The sequence below is a fragment of the Microtus pennsylvanicus genome, chromosome 9 (assembly GCF_037038515.1).
Source record: "Microtus pennsylvanicus isolate mMicPen1 chromosome 9, mMicPen1.hap1, whole genome shotgun sequence".
NCBI classification, from domain to species: domain Eukaryota; kingdom Metazoa; phylum Chordata; class Mammalia; order Rodentia; family Cricetidae; genus Microtus; species Microtus pennsylvanicus.
The window spans coordinates 29546329-29561060 of record NC_134587.1 but is presented as its reverse complement, the minus strand read 5'-3'; the positions used below and the strand labels follow the sequence as shown (position 1 = coordinate 29561060).

General features: G+C 36.5%; 1 protein-coding gene across 14 annotated transcripts in view; it reads left to right on the top strand.

The window, feature by feature from the left end:
• The window catches only part of Mbd5 (methyl-CpG binding domain protein 5), a 297548-nt gene that overhangs the window by 126081 nt on the left and 156735 nt on the right, over nt 1–14732 (top strand). For 11 of the 14 annotated variants that reach the window (XM_075985276.1, XM_075985272.1, XM_075985274.1 and 8 more), the window contains one exon: nt 8292–8380. The gene's annotated coding sequence lies outside the window, so the exon portion shown is untranslated. Of the gene's footprint in view, nt 1–8291; nt 8381–9635; nt 9726–12981; nt 13172–14732 lie in introns of those variants that run through there. The other 3 variants (XM_075985284.1, XM_075985280.1, XM_075985281.1) reach the window with 2 other exon arrangements.

The window sequence follows — 14732 nt, the reverse complement described above, 5'->3', positions numbered from 1 at the left end:
TGGTTTTCCAGTTTGTTAGAATATAGATTTTTAAAGTATGACCTTAGGATTCTATGAATTTCCCATCTCTGTTGTAAGGTCCCCATTTTCATCTCAACTTTTTTTTAAAAATTTGTGTCTCTGTCTCCATTTAAATTGGGCTAAAGGCTTCTCAGTTTTGTTATTTCTCAGATACCATTCATCTCACTGATTCTTTGTATTGTATTTCTGTTTCCATTTCATTGACTTCATCCTGATCATTTCTTCCCATCTACTCTTTTTTTATTGGTTTTTATTGAGCTCTACATTTTTCTCTGCTCCCCTCCCTGTCTCTCCCCTCCCCTTCATCCTTCTCCCAATGTCCCCATACTCCCAATTTACTCAGGAGATAATGTCTTTTTCTACTTCCCATGCAGATTAGATCCATGTATGTCTTTCTTAGGGTTTTCATTGTTGTCTGTGTTTTCTGGCATTGTGATTTGTAGGCTGTTTTTCTTTGCTTTATGTTTAAAAACCACTTATGAGTGAGTACATATGATATTTGTCTTTCTAGGTCTGCGTTACCTCACTCAATATGATGTTTTCTAGCTCCATCTGTTTGCCTGAAGTCATTATTTTTTTTCTGCTGTGTATTCCGTTGTGTAAATGTACCACATTTCCTTATCCATTCTTTGGTCAAGGAGCATTTAGGTTGTTTCCAGTTCTGGCTATGACAAACAATGCTACTATGAACATAGTTGAACGCATGTCCTTGTGGCATGATTGACCATCCTTTAGACATATACCCAAAAGTGGTATTACTGGGTCTTGAGGTAGGTTGTTTCCTAATTTTCTGAGAAATCTCCACACTGACATCTAAAGGAAATGTACCAGCTTGCATTCCCACCAGCAATGCAGGAGTGTTTCCTTTACCCTACAACCTCTCCAGCATAAGTTGTCATGAGTGTTTTTGATATTTGCCTTTTTTACAGGTGTAAGATGGAATCTCAGAGTTGTTTTGATTTGCATTTCTCTGATGACTAAGGATGTTGAACAGTTCCTTAAGTGTCTTTCAGCCATTTTAGATTCCTCTGTTGAAAGTTCTCTGTTTAGGTCTGTACCCCATTTTTTTATTGGATTATTTGTTCTTTTGGTGTCCAATTTCTTGAGTTCTTTGTATATTTTGGAGATCAGACCTCTGTATGATGTGGGGTTAATGAAGATCTTTTCCCATTCTGTAGGCTGTCTGTCATTTCGTGTTGTTGACCATGTCCTTTGCTTTATAGAAACTTTTCATTTTCATGAGGTCCCATATATTAATTGTTTTCTCTCAGTGTCTGTGCTGCTGGGGTTATATTTAGGAAGTGGTCTCCTGTGCCGATATGTTCAAGTGTCTTTCCCACTTTCTCTTCTATAAGGTTTGGTGTGGACTTGAGTTTTGTGCATGGTGATAGATATGGATCTATTTTCATTCTTCTGCATGTTGATATTTATGCCAGCACCATTTGTTAAATATGCTTTCTTTTTTCCATTTTATATTTTTTGCTTTTTTTTCAAAAATCAAGTGTTTGAAGGTGTGTGGATTAATATCCAGGTCTTCAGTTCAGTTCCTCCTGTTCATTTTTATGCCAATACCAGGCTGTTTTCAATACTGTAGGTCTGTAGTAGAGTTTGAAGTCAGGGATTGTGATGCCTCCAGAAGTTCTTTTATTGTACAGGATTGTTTTGGTTATCCTGGTTTTTTTGCTTTTCCATATGAAGTTGAGTACTGTTCTTTTGAGGTCTGTGAAGAATTTTGTTGGGATTTTGATGGGTATTACATAGAATCTGTAAATTGCTTTTGGTAAGATTGCTACATTACTAAAAGTGATTGTGAGTTGTAGAAGTTCTTTGGTAGAATTTTTGGGGTCGCTTATGTAAACTATCATCAGCAAATAGTGAGTTTGACTTCTTTTCCGATTTGTATCCCCTTGATCTCCTTTTGGTGTCTTATTGCTCTAGCTAGGACCTCAAGAGCTAGATTGAATAGATATAAAGATAGTAGACAACCTTGTCTTGTTCCTGATTTTAGTGAGATCCCTGGGATTTTCTCTCTATTTAGTTTGATGTTTTCTGTTGGCTTGTTGTATTTTGCCTTTATTATGTTTTGGTATGTTCCTTGTATCCCTACTCTCTCCAAGACCTTTATCATGAAGGGATATTGTGTTTTGTTGAAATCTTTTTTGACATCTAAGGAGATAATTATGTGGTCTTTATTTTTCAGTTTGTTTATATGATGGATTACGTTGACAGATTTTCGTATGCTGTACCATCCCTGTATCTCTGGGATGAACGTGATCATTCCCTCTACTTTTTTAGGGCATTGTCTTTTCTTTTTATTCTGCATTTTTCAGGTGTGTATTTATGGAGCTAATACAAGATCTCTCCAGGTTTTTAATGTAGGGACTTGGTGCTATGAACGTGGTTCTTAGAAGTGCCTTCATTCTGGGTTTTGATCCTACTGCACACACTGGCTTTGTGGGAGCCTAGGCTGTTTGGATGTTCACCTTACTAGACCTGGAAGGAGGTGGGTGGTCCTTGGACTTCCCACCGGGCAAGGAACCCAGTCTGCTCTTCAGGCTGATGAGAGAGGGGGAGTTGTTTGGGGGAGGGGGAGGGATATGGGAGGCGGTGGCAGGGAAGAGACAGAAATGATAGATAGATAGATAGATAGATAGATAGATAGATAGATAGATAGATAGATAGATAGATAGATAGATAGATAGATAACAAGAGAGTCCCTACAGAAATCATGAGCTTCTTCCATGGTCGCATTTTAAAGTCTAGCTATGCTTCTCTCAAAGATCATTTCAGATTCTTTTCTCACATTAAAACAATAAATATGTGTTCCATTCTTAAACTTTAAATTAAAAAAAAGTGCCTTCATTGTTTTCCTTGTGTTTTGGAGACACTGTTTTCATTTTACTCTGTTTTAGAATGTTTGTAATTTCCTTCTGGATTTTTATCTTGGCCCATTTGTCATGTGTGGTAAGTTGTTCAATTTCCATGAGTTTGTATACTTTCTGCTATTTCTATTGTTGTTTCTGTCTAAGTCTAATCCATGAGGGTCAGACTTGGGTTTTATTGAGTTTTCTTGTATGTGTTGGGACTTGGTTTTTATGCTAGCATTTGGTCAATTTTGGAGGAAACTCCATGAGCTGATGAGAAAAAAGAGTATTCTTCAGTGTTTAGGTTGAAAGTTTAGAAATGTTTGTTAAATTTATTTGATTTATGTAGTTTTTAACTCTATTCTATTTGGCTATTGTCTTGATGATGTGCCTATTCTTAAGAGTGGGATATTAAAGTTACCATCTGTCACTGGTGGGAGGGGGTCCAATATGTGGTTTTAGCCTGTACTGTAGTTATATTTGGTGCATAAATATTTAGAATCGTAAAATCCTCTTTGTGCATTTTTCCTTTGATGAGTATTATGTAGTGTCCTTTTTCTCTTCTGATTAGTCTTGGTTAGAAGTCTTTTTGTCAGTTATTAAAGAGGCTGCTTGCTTCTAGAATCCATTTACGTAGAATACGTTTTTCTATTTTTTTGCCTTAAAGTGATATCTATCTTCAGTGGTGAGGTTTGTTTCTTGGATGCATAAGATGGATCATATTTTTGCTCATCCATCTGTTATTTTGTTTGTTTTTATTAGGAAATTGAGGTCATTGATATTGAGAGTTATGAATAAGGAGTATTTATTGATTCCTATTATCTTGTTGTTAAGACTTTCAATCCCCCCCCTTTTCTACTAACACTTCAGTGATTATTTATGACTTGTGTCTTCTTGGGTACAGTTAAGCTCTGCACCCTGAAATTTTCCTTTTAGTGCCTCTGTAGAGCTGGGTTGGTAGACAGAAATTGCTTAAATTTAGTTCTTTGTGGAATACTTTTGTTTCTCAAGTAATTATTATTGATAGTTTTGCTAAGTCCTTCAGTCTGGACTAGAATCTGTGGTCTCTCAGAGTCTGTAGAATGGATGTCCAGGCCTTTCTGGCCTTCAGAGTCTCCCTTGAGAATTTGGTGTTATATGAATGTGCCTGCCTTTCTATGTGACTTGGTTTTTTTTTCCCTTGCAGCTTTTAATATTATGTCTTACTTTGTACTGGATATTTGATGTTTTGATTATTATATTTCATGGGGAATTTCTTTTCTGCTCCTGCCCTATTTGTTGTTCTGCATGCTTCATGTATCGTGATAGACACCTTGATCTTCTTTAGATTGGGGAAATTATCATGTATTCTTTTGTTTAAAATATTTTCTGTTCCTTTCACCTGTGTTTCTTTTTCCTCTGTTCACTCTTGTTCTATTCACAGGTTTTGTCTTTTCACATATTCTCTGTTTTCTTAGATGCTTAGGGTCAAGGTTTTTTCAGATTTTACATTTTGTTTGATTGTTTTCAGTTTATGTTGCATTTTGAAAAAAAACATTCAAATGATTGTAAACTTAATCTAGACCTTCATATTGACATCATCTTGTTCACTCGCCCTGTTATTTTCTACATTTTTTTGTTTTATTAGCTTTGCGTATTTGCTTAGTAATTGTTCTCAAAACCTCAGCAATGGGTGAAATACCAACCTATTTCCTGGACTTCAACCTTGCTGACTTAGTAGTTGTTTCTCTCAACAAAAGCTCATAAAGGAGTGCCCATATGTGCAGCACTCTGCATGATTCCAGAGCCTAAACTAACTGGGGCATCAAGGGAATGAAGAAAGTGCTGACTTACAGGTATTGGGACAGAAAAATAGTGAGATCAGATGGGGCAGGCTCTCCGATGGAGAAGCTGCAGCAACCTGGAAACCCTTTCTTTATTATATGCGTGTGAACGGGGAAGTGGGGTTATCTCGCACAGCTAAGAATCAGGCATAATTACATACAGCTGAACAAGAAAGCTCGTTTCACTAATGTCAGTAGGCAGAGGTCCATAGGGCACGGTCTTAAGGCCATAAACATTTGGAGAAGAAAGCTATGGTGAACATTTTATGCTCATACTGTCAATATTCACACTCAAGCACAGGAAGGATTTGCTGTTTCTCTGAACCTCACCCAAGGAAGGCTTTGCCACTCCAATAGGACTGAAGCATTGGACGCTTGGCATGGCCATGTTCATCTCAAGAACACACATTCACCCAGATCATCATTTATTTTCTTTGCACATGAATGTTCTCTGTTACTATGTTTGGGGAAACTTTGTACTTTCATTCTGTAAAACTGATGGTAGAAACAAATGATCGTGATCACAAACTGCTTGCTTCTTGAAGTAATGGATGCTCTGAAAGTATGCCGTCACAGAGGGGTGTGATAGGTCATACCTCTCATACCTGCACTGGGAAGGTGAAGAAGGCAAGTGCATTGTCCTTCCAAAGCCCATGTTGGTGAGGGCACAGATGCTTTGTCCATATTAGGTGAACGTTAGAAAATACTGGTGAGGAAGGAAAAAAAGAGAGCTTTTGTTCCTCCATATTTTAGATATATTGCCTACTGAAGCCAGATTAACTAGACTGTGGCAAGACGGCTGAAGAACAAGTTGTCAGTGGGCAAGATTTACAGTCAATAATTGGAATTTTTCAGAGGGTCATAGGCATACCTAGTAGAGAACTAACTCTTCTGCTCTTTGCCACAGAAAATAAAAAAAAAATGTAATAATTACTTTTGAACTATACTAATTCAGGATCTCCTGGAAGAATTTGGAATAAACATTCTAATGATCTTAATTGGTATTAAACAATGGTTTGCATATGCTCAGACTAAAGTTATTCTCTTGCATAAAACAGTTTTTAACATACATCATCCATAGATTAAAATTTTATTTAAAAAATTGGGGCCTTTATAAAGCAAGCATAAGCTACAAATAATTTTGAGTCCACAAGTGTTCAGTTACTATTATAATGAAAGACTGGAGCTTTATGTTATTTTGTAATTTCTTTCTATGGTAATGTTTTGATTAAATCACTGAAAATGTGAATTAAAATGTTTTTAAAGTTACAGGACACAAATTAGTAGGATCTTAGCAGTTGCATATGCACTTATGGCATATGTTTTTCTCTACAAATTCCTGTATTTCATAATTAGATGTGCCGAAATATTTTAAGAAAGCATACCTTTTCATAAGAGATATGCTAAAACTACAAATTTATATTGCAAGGTTGAGCCATATTTAATATATTTTATGCATATAGACATGACATTTGCAATCAGACTATGGTTTTTAAGATAAACTGTTAGTATCATGAAAATTAAATCTGAATAGCTAACAAACAGCCAAATCGTAATATTTTTTAAAGTGTCTCAAGTAATCAAATACAAGCAAACCAGGATCTGCAGTAATGACTAAAATCAACAATGGTATTGCATCCAAAATAATTTGTGTGCAGCTTGTGACTTTGTAGTCCCTAAACCTGTTTGTTAAATGAATGGCCCTGCAGCATTGAAATCTTCTCCAAGATTGCACTGCTGGATGATAAGAATAATGTTTTTTTAGGTAAAGACTTAGTCTCTGGATAAATCCATTTGTCAGTTAGAGTCATTTTTTGAAGCAACTTTTTCTGCTATACTTTCATTTTTAATTATTTTATTTTTAATTTTTTTCAATTTACATACCAACCATACTTCCTCCTCCCTCCCCTCTTTCCTGTCCCTCCCCTCCTCCTACATTCACACCTCTCATTCACTCATCAAAAAGGGTAAGGCCTGGCATGGGGAGTAAACAAAGCCTATATTATCCAGTTATCCAGACAGAACCAAAAGCCTCCTCCCTGTATCAAGACTGAGCATGGTATCCCCCCCATAGGGAATGGGCTCCAGAAAGTCAGTTCATGTACCAGGTACAGATCCTGATCCCACTGCCAGGGGCCCCACAAAAAGTCCAAGTCACACAACATTCAGAGATCCTAGTTTGGTTCAGTGCAGGCTCCCCAGGTATCAGCCCAGAGACCATGAGCTCCCACTTGCTCGGATTGGCTGTCTCTATGGTTTTTCCCATCATGATCTTGACCCCCCCCCCCCCCCCCATTGCTCATATGATCCCTCTTCCCTCTCTTTGACTGGACTCCAAGAGCTTGGCTTAGTGCTTAGCTGTGGATCTCTGTATGTGCTTCAGTTACTGGATGAAGGTTCATGATGACAATTTTAGGGTAGTCACCAGTCTGTTTACAAGGAGAAGGCCAGTTCACGCACCTTCTCCACTGTTTCTAGGAGTCTTCATTGGGGTCATCCTTGTGGGTTCTGGGAGTTCCTTAGCACCAGATTTCTCCCTATCCATAATTGCCAAGCTTTCTTAAGATGGCTGGAAATACTTATTGGTCTCTAAGTGATGAGAATAGAGTTGTAGTTTTTTAACAAGTCACAGTTTTAAATTTTGAGGGTTTTTTTAATATGGCTTTTATGACTATTCAAACATAATTATGTTTTTGTTTTGATTATGTTTTGTAAGAGTTATGAACAAGGAACAAATTTCTAATATATGAAAAATCATAGAGGACCCTGGAATCGGTGTGCTCTAAATCATATTTATAACATGAACTGAATAAAGCTGAAAGAGGGAGAAGCAGTTCCAATTAGCTGTCCAGTGACAAACAGTCAGCTCTGAAAAGTTACATACCAGTAATATTACACAGAATCGACAAGTTGTAGGAATATATATGCATACATATATGCCTGAAATAATAGTGAAAAGGGGGGCTTGAATTTGAAGCCAAGCTGAGAGAGGTATAGAGTAGGGTTTGTAGGGAGGAAAGGAAAGGGAGAAATATTATAATTAAATTACAATCTCAAACAGAAAATATGCATAGAAACTGGATAGTTAAAAAAAACTATAGAAAGTGCTCTCCCTATGACATGCATCAGATATATGTTAAGGGCCCAGGATATGGTTGTACAGGGAGAAGCTCTAGAACCAGGCCTAACAACTTGAGTTCCATCCCTAGAGTCCACATGGTGAAAAAGAAAGCACTGGTTCTTACAAGATGTCCTCTGACCTCCATACTACATGGATGCCTCACCCCCACCACATCTTACTCCTACCCAACATAAAATAACTTATAAATAAATGTGTCTGAGAGAGGGAATGCTACAAGTTGTTTGACAAAACTGACTTCTCTAAAAACAAGCCTCAATGTACTTTTGGGATTTGTTTATTTACTTAAAATATGTTCAGTAATGTGACCCAGCTTCTCTTTACCTTAGATTATTAAGCAAGTTTGTTTTCTTTAATGAAAAGTCATAATTTAAAGATTTTTCTATTCAAAGAAATAAAGTTCATCTATATCCCTGTTTATATGTTCCTATGCTTATCTTTTAGGAGACCATTGGAGATGTCCACTTCTGACTCTGTAAGATAGATATTGAAGGCTGTGTGGTTTAAACAATATAAAGAAATTAGACACTCCGGTAAGTGGCCTCGTAAATAGTGTGGTGACTCAATTACAATTTAACTCACCAAATTGTCTTCTTTTCTCCAGAATATTCTTTCATGCAGAGTTCTCTATATATGACTACTTAAATGTTTACATGACCTCAAATCACAGCTGTATTGAAATTTTTCAAATGAGATATGATGTGAACAAGCCAGAAGTAGTATATTAAATTTTACTTGCCATTTTAAAATATTTTGAATATATGACCTGAAAATAGGGCACCACTCTTCATCTGAACGTCTTATAAAGTGAAATGAGGGCTGTAAATTCAAACCTTAATTATTTCTCCAGAGAAATCAGAAATACAGATTTATCAAAAATATATTTCAATAGCACCATAAAATTTAGCCAGTGAAGAAAGTCTACCTTTCTCATTGCACAAGATAAAACAGTTTGTGCAGCCTTTGAGACAAATGATTTTGTTGATCACTCACTCTTCCAACATTACTCTCTTTTCCAGATTATTTTACAAGTACTTAAAATCTGTTTTCTCTTGAATTTGTAGCTAACAAGTTAGTTATTTTACTAGGTGTGTATATGTACTAGGTGTGTATATGTATGTGTGTGTATTTTTGTCAGAATGATGTTTTTGAAAAGCTGACTAATATTGTTTTTGATTAATTTCCGTGATGTGTATGGTGTCATTGGCTTTTTAGAGGGACTACTTAATTATTTTTCTGTTGCTGTGATAAAACACCAGGATCAAGACAACTTTTTTAAAGAGGCATTTAATTGGGCATCCATGGACTCATAAGGTTAAGGCCATGATGATAGAGCAGAGGCATTGCAGCAGGAACAACTGAGCACTTACATCTTAAAACTGCTAGCACGAGGCAGAGAGAGCACAGGAATGGCAAGAGTCCTTTAAGCCTCACAGCCCACCCCCAGTGTCACACCTCCTGCCCCAGGACCATACCCATTAGGTCTTTTCCTTTCACAAGCTGAAAGCTTAGCTGGGTGAGGTCTTGTGCTGAGGGCACCCTTTCCTCAATTGCATTTCAGGTCAGTCCTCTCCTTAGTCTGAGAACAAGGTTCCAACATTAAATTTTCTGGTGCCTTTTTTTTCCCTTAAAAATGTATTATTATATTTCTTGCCCCACTTGCTCTTTTTTATTGTAGACGAGCTTTTGAGTAATTAATAATAGCCATACAATAGAGACAATATTAGGGCATTTGGAAATCTCCTCTGCCAAAGTAATTAGTTCATTATTTTTCAACTCCTCCAAAAGGCTACACCTAGTCCGTCCTGAACAGTTTCACCAACTGGGGACCAAGTATTCAAACATATGAGTCTGTGGGGACCACCATATAATGATTAGGTAATTATTGCTATACTTCCTTCTTAGTTAGTCTGTGTCTTATTGTGTGCATTGCCTCTCTCTGCCAGTTGTTTCCTTTCTGTGTGGAAGCATTTTAAACCATTATATCATGGGCTATTTTTGGAAATCCCTTGTTTATGTCGTTAGCTTAAAATATTTTCTCTCTCTCTCTCTCTCTCCCTCTCTCTCTCTCTCTCTCTCTCTCTCTCTCTCTCTCTCTCTCTCTCTCTCTCTCTCTCTGTTTTCCTTTAGCACTTTGAGAGTTTTTGGATATTAGCGAAATTTGGCTATTAAATCTATGTCTTATTGTATACATTGCCTTTCACTCTGTCAACTGTTTCCTTTCTGTGTGTAAACAATTTAACCCGTTGTATCATGGGCTATATTTGGAAATTCCTTGTTTATGTCCTTAGCTTAGAATGCTCTCTCTATGTTTTCCTTTAGCATGTTGAGAGTTTTTGGCTATTATATTGGACTTTTGGTTTGTTTTTAATCATTTTTGTATCAGAAGTTAGAAATCTTGTTTCTTCTTTTTACCTGTGGATATTGAATTTTCCCAGCACCAGTTGAGGAGGTTTTTCTTGAATGTAGGCTGACAGCTTTCTTAAAATTGAGGTGACTCTGCCTTTGTAAGTGTATCTCCATGTCCTTTATTCTATTCCTTTGGTCTGTGTCTATGTCTCTGTGTCTGTGCTGTGCTCCTTTTGCTAACTGGTAGTGTAATTTGAAATCATGTTTGCGATGCCTGCAGTTTTGTGCCTTTTGTCTGGGATTGCTTTAGCTACTTGGGCTCTTTTGAGTTTCCATATGAACTTTAGGGTTGTTTCTTCTCTTTCTTTTAAAATGTGACTTAAATTTGATCGAGGTTCCATTATAGATGTTGAGATACATTCCTGGTATCCAGAGAAGTTGGTACCCAACCTGCTCACTCTGAATGAGGTCCGATGAAAGGTAGAACTACCCCAGGACATGTGAGAAATCAGTTAACTTATATCGACAAAATACACATCAAGACTATGGCTCGCTATAGGTTCCCTTCTGACCAGGGAGAATCAGAGTTAAATTAGCAATTATAGCTCACCAGTTCAATTCTCTGATTGAAAAGAGCAGAAAGATTCTTAACCAAAGCTTAGTTAGGGCTCATCTGTGATCCAAGCATTCCCTTTTCTTCGAAGATACTTGTACAGAAGTCTGAGACCCTCCAGATGTAAAAAGAATGAAAAAGAGAATTTCCAGTAGTTCACTTCCTATTTTACTTTCCCACTGCTATTCTACCGCTTCTACATTTTCAAAAATTATATAAAGATTTTCTACATTGCAGGTGTGTGTTGTTTTTCCACCTGTCTTTACCACTGCACCTGCCTCAGATCTCTTAGACTCAACATGAAACTCTGCCTATTTTGTTTCCCAGTATCCCCGTTCCTCAACTCAACTTGCTTTCTGTAAAATGGAATACTGGATTATTATGTTTCTGAAGTTATTTCAAATATATAGCGTTTGCCTTGACTAATAATGAGAATTTATGGTATGTTTCAAATGCTCTAAGTAAGTAGGTTTTCTCCCATAACAAACATATTGTCTTATGTGTTTTTGTAGTAGGTCCTATATTCATATTTCATAGGAGAACTTAGTTTTTGTTTTCTCACTAGCTTTTTATTACATCATAAAATTTTACATATTTTTATGTGATAATTTCTTCTTCTATTTAATGGCAAAATCACCTTCCAATTACTTGGATTAAAATTAAAATATCCTTCGATGATAATTCTTTTAAGACAGTACCAAGGTCTTAAGTGCAGGAATCCCAAGGCAAGATGCCTTTTTAGGAAAACTAGTAGGAGATAAGGACTCCCAGCATTCTCCAAACAGAGTTAGCTCATGATGCTCCTAAGCCTTTTGACCATGCTCATGTGTAAAGGCAATGTATGGATGTGTTTATTTGATTTATGTGTATGTGTATTAAATGGAAAAAGGGTTCCTGTTGATACAGATTCAATGAAATTCTTCATTGTATACATATGTTCTGCGAGTGCCTCCTCTCCATAAAAAATTATAATGTGTGGTATAAAAGGAAAGTGATTTGATTTTTGAAACAAACTAAAATCATGCTATCTAAATGGATGTTAACTCCTCCAGAATGATCACCTTAGGAGGCTCTGAGATTCTCTTTTGATACTAAAATTCATCAGTATTTTGGATATTTTTTCTACAGAAAAAGAATTTGAGCATGAATTACATTTTATCTATATTGCTGTTTCCCTCTTTTCTTTCTATATTTGTTTTGGTGTTGTCTGTATTATAAGTTCTGTCCTGACCATTCTGTGACGTTTTACTTTTTTTTATTTTTGAGCTGGGCTCTTGCTTTTTGGCCAGGATACTCCAACTCCTGTGCTTCCCCTTCTTGATCTTCAGTCTCATAGCAGCTAAAAACTAAAGTTTCTCACTGCTACAACCTCCTCTTGGTGCTCTATTTTAAATTCTAGTTCCTTCTTTACTTTGCCTCCCTCTTCATAGCACTTAAATTTCCTAATGGTTATATAATCTCTGTCTATTTTCTGCCCACACTAGAAGTAAAATAATACTGAGGCAGTATTTGTGCAGTATGATACATATACCTTCTGAAAGAGTTTATAGATGTATAAATCACATTTTTCTAAAAAAGGGATAATAATTTTACATCAAATATGAATCAAAGAAAAGTTGTTTTCAGACAGAAATGTGATATCATTTCACTTGGGAAAATAATATATACATGCGCCAATATATTCTAAAGTCTCACTAAATACTCAGTGCAGCATCAGGGTACAGTTTAAAAGCAATAACTTATGAAATCCTTCTGGTAATAATTAATTTGCATTAATGTGCTTTTCTTTTTACCTATGGAGATATTTTAAAACATTTTTATTTAAGTCTAATATTAAGAGTATTGCTCACTTATTCATTTATTTTAAAGTATATTTGTATGCCATCAATGTAGCCATGGATTGTTTTATAAATTTTAATAAATACTGAATAACTAATGGAACTTAATATCTTATTGGGGAAGACAAACCAGTAACTAAGTAAATGTTAACAGCATGTTGGGAGATCTATCAGTCAGTAAAGCAGTGGCTGTGCAAGCATGAGAGCACCTGAATGCAGCCCCTAGCACCAACATAAAAAGCTAGGCATGATGATGACAGAGACAGATGGATTCCAAAAACTTACTGGACAGTGAACTTACTCTAATGCAGGAGCCCCTCATTCCACTGAGAGACCTTGGAAGTGGGAGGCACGTTTCCAAAGGAGTGGAGTAACCAGCAGTACCCACCCAGCTATGACACCTGTGAACCACAGTGACCAGCATATCTTGATAACTCTACAGGTGCAGTGTAGAAGTAACTAGAAGCTCTCTAATTGGACTGCACACTCAACAACAGGGGAACCTAGCCAACTACCCAGGAATGGTAAAGTCACTGATCTTGGAGGAGAATCTATAAGTACCACTTTCCTAAACCTGCATAATCCCTAACTACATTCTAAATACTTGTGTTTATATGCACATCTAAGTGTAACCTTCACCACCTCAAGGAAATTTCTCTTTGCAACAGACAGAGACTATTAAAGAAAAGGCATAACCAATCAAATTGCAGAGTTGTGGAGCCTAATCCCGATGGATATATCTACAATACACTCCTGCTCCTAAGACTCAATGAACATTTTAGGATTGTGAAAGCGAGGCAGAAATATTTTTAAGATCCTAAGTATCAGGAAGTTTGCTGTGAGATTTTGTTTCCTGGGAATGTCATAAGGTACACATGAAGTCGTACTAACATGACTGACTATGCATGAACTAAACAAGAAAACAATAATAAACATGCTAAACTGAGAAGAGGAAACTCAGAAGATGTCAACCCTTCACAGAGAACTACAGGCAGCTAAGGAATGCTGAGAATGGGAGAAATAGTCTTCCCCAGGGACGAATATACAAACTGCTTATTAATACCAAATCGTCAGCCCTAAATATATATATATGAGTAGCATTACACAGATAGAGCAGATTGTACTTAGGAATAGAAATTATATAACAGCAATTAATGAAAAGGAGGCTATGAATTTAAAGAGAGCGAGGAGGGGTATATGGGAGGGATCAGAGGAAGGAAAAGGAAAGGGTATGTCTTAGGGTTTCCATTTGTGTTATAAAACACCGTGACCAAAGCAACTTTGGAGAAAAGGGTTTATTTGCCTTACTATTCCACATCGTTGTTCATCACTGAAGGAAGTCAGGATAGAAACTCAAAATAGGCCAGTAACCAAGGAAACAAGCTGATATAGAGACCATGAAGGAGGGCTGCTTACTAGCTTGCTCCTTATGGTTTGCTTAGCTGGTAAAGACTTGATGCAAGGACTTAGGACCTGAGTTGGAGCCCAGGAGTCCACATGGTGGAAGGAGAGAACCAGCTCCTGCAAGTTGCCTTCTGGCCTTACATGTCACCATGATACACATTCACCCTACCCCACACAAATAAGTGTAAAACAAAAATAAACAGTAAGTGAAAGACGATAATGGTACATAGATGAGTTTTAAAGAAAATTTGAATGGAAATTTGATGAGCTGTTAATGGAAGAACATAATCTATTGAACTCTTTCTTTTAGCTAAAAGTCAGTTGTGTTCTATATGTTTTTCAAAATTAGTGGTTGGTTACTGGTACAACTTGAATCTTGTGCATGAATTGCTCTTATGTACCTATTGAAAGCTAGATATAAGTTAAGGAAGAACATTTTGCCTTTATTATTGTAATATTTTAAACAAGACTTTATCTCCTCTCCAGGTCCAAGAGTATATTTGTGAATTGCCCTGTCAGAATTAAGGGATTTGATGTTAGGGTAGTCTAGTAAGCAATCTTAAAGATGTCTGTTATTGTGAATGAATCTAAAAATGTAATACATTTTATATTTACTAATTGTCCAAGATAAAAATATTTTACCCCAAACTGTAGGATAACTTTGTCTCTTAACAGTTTTAT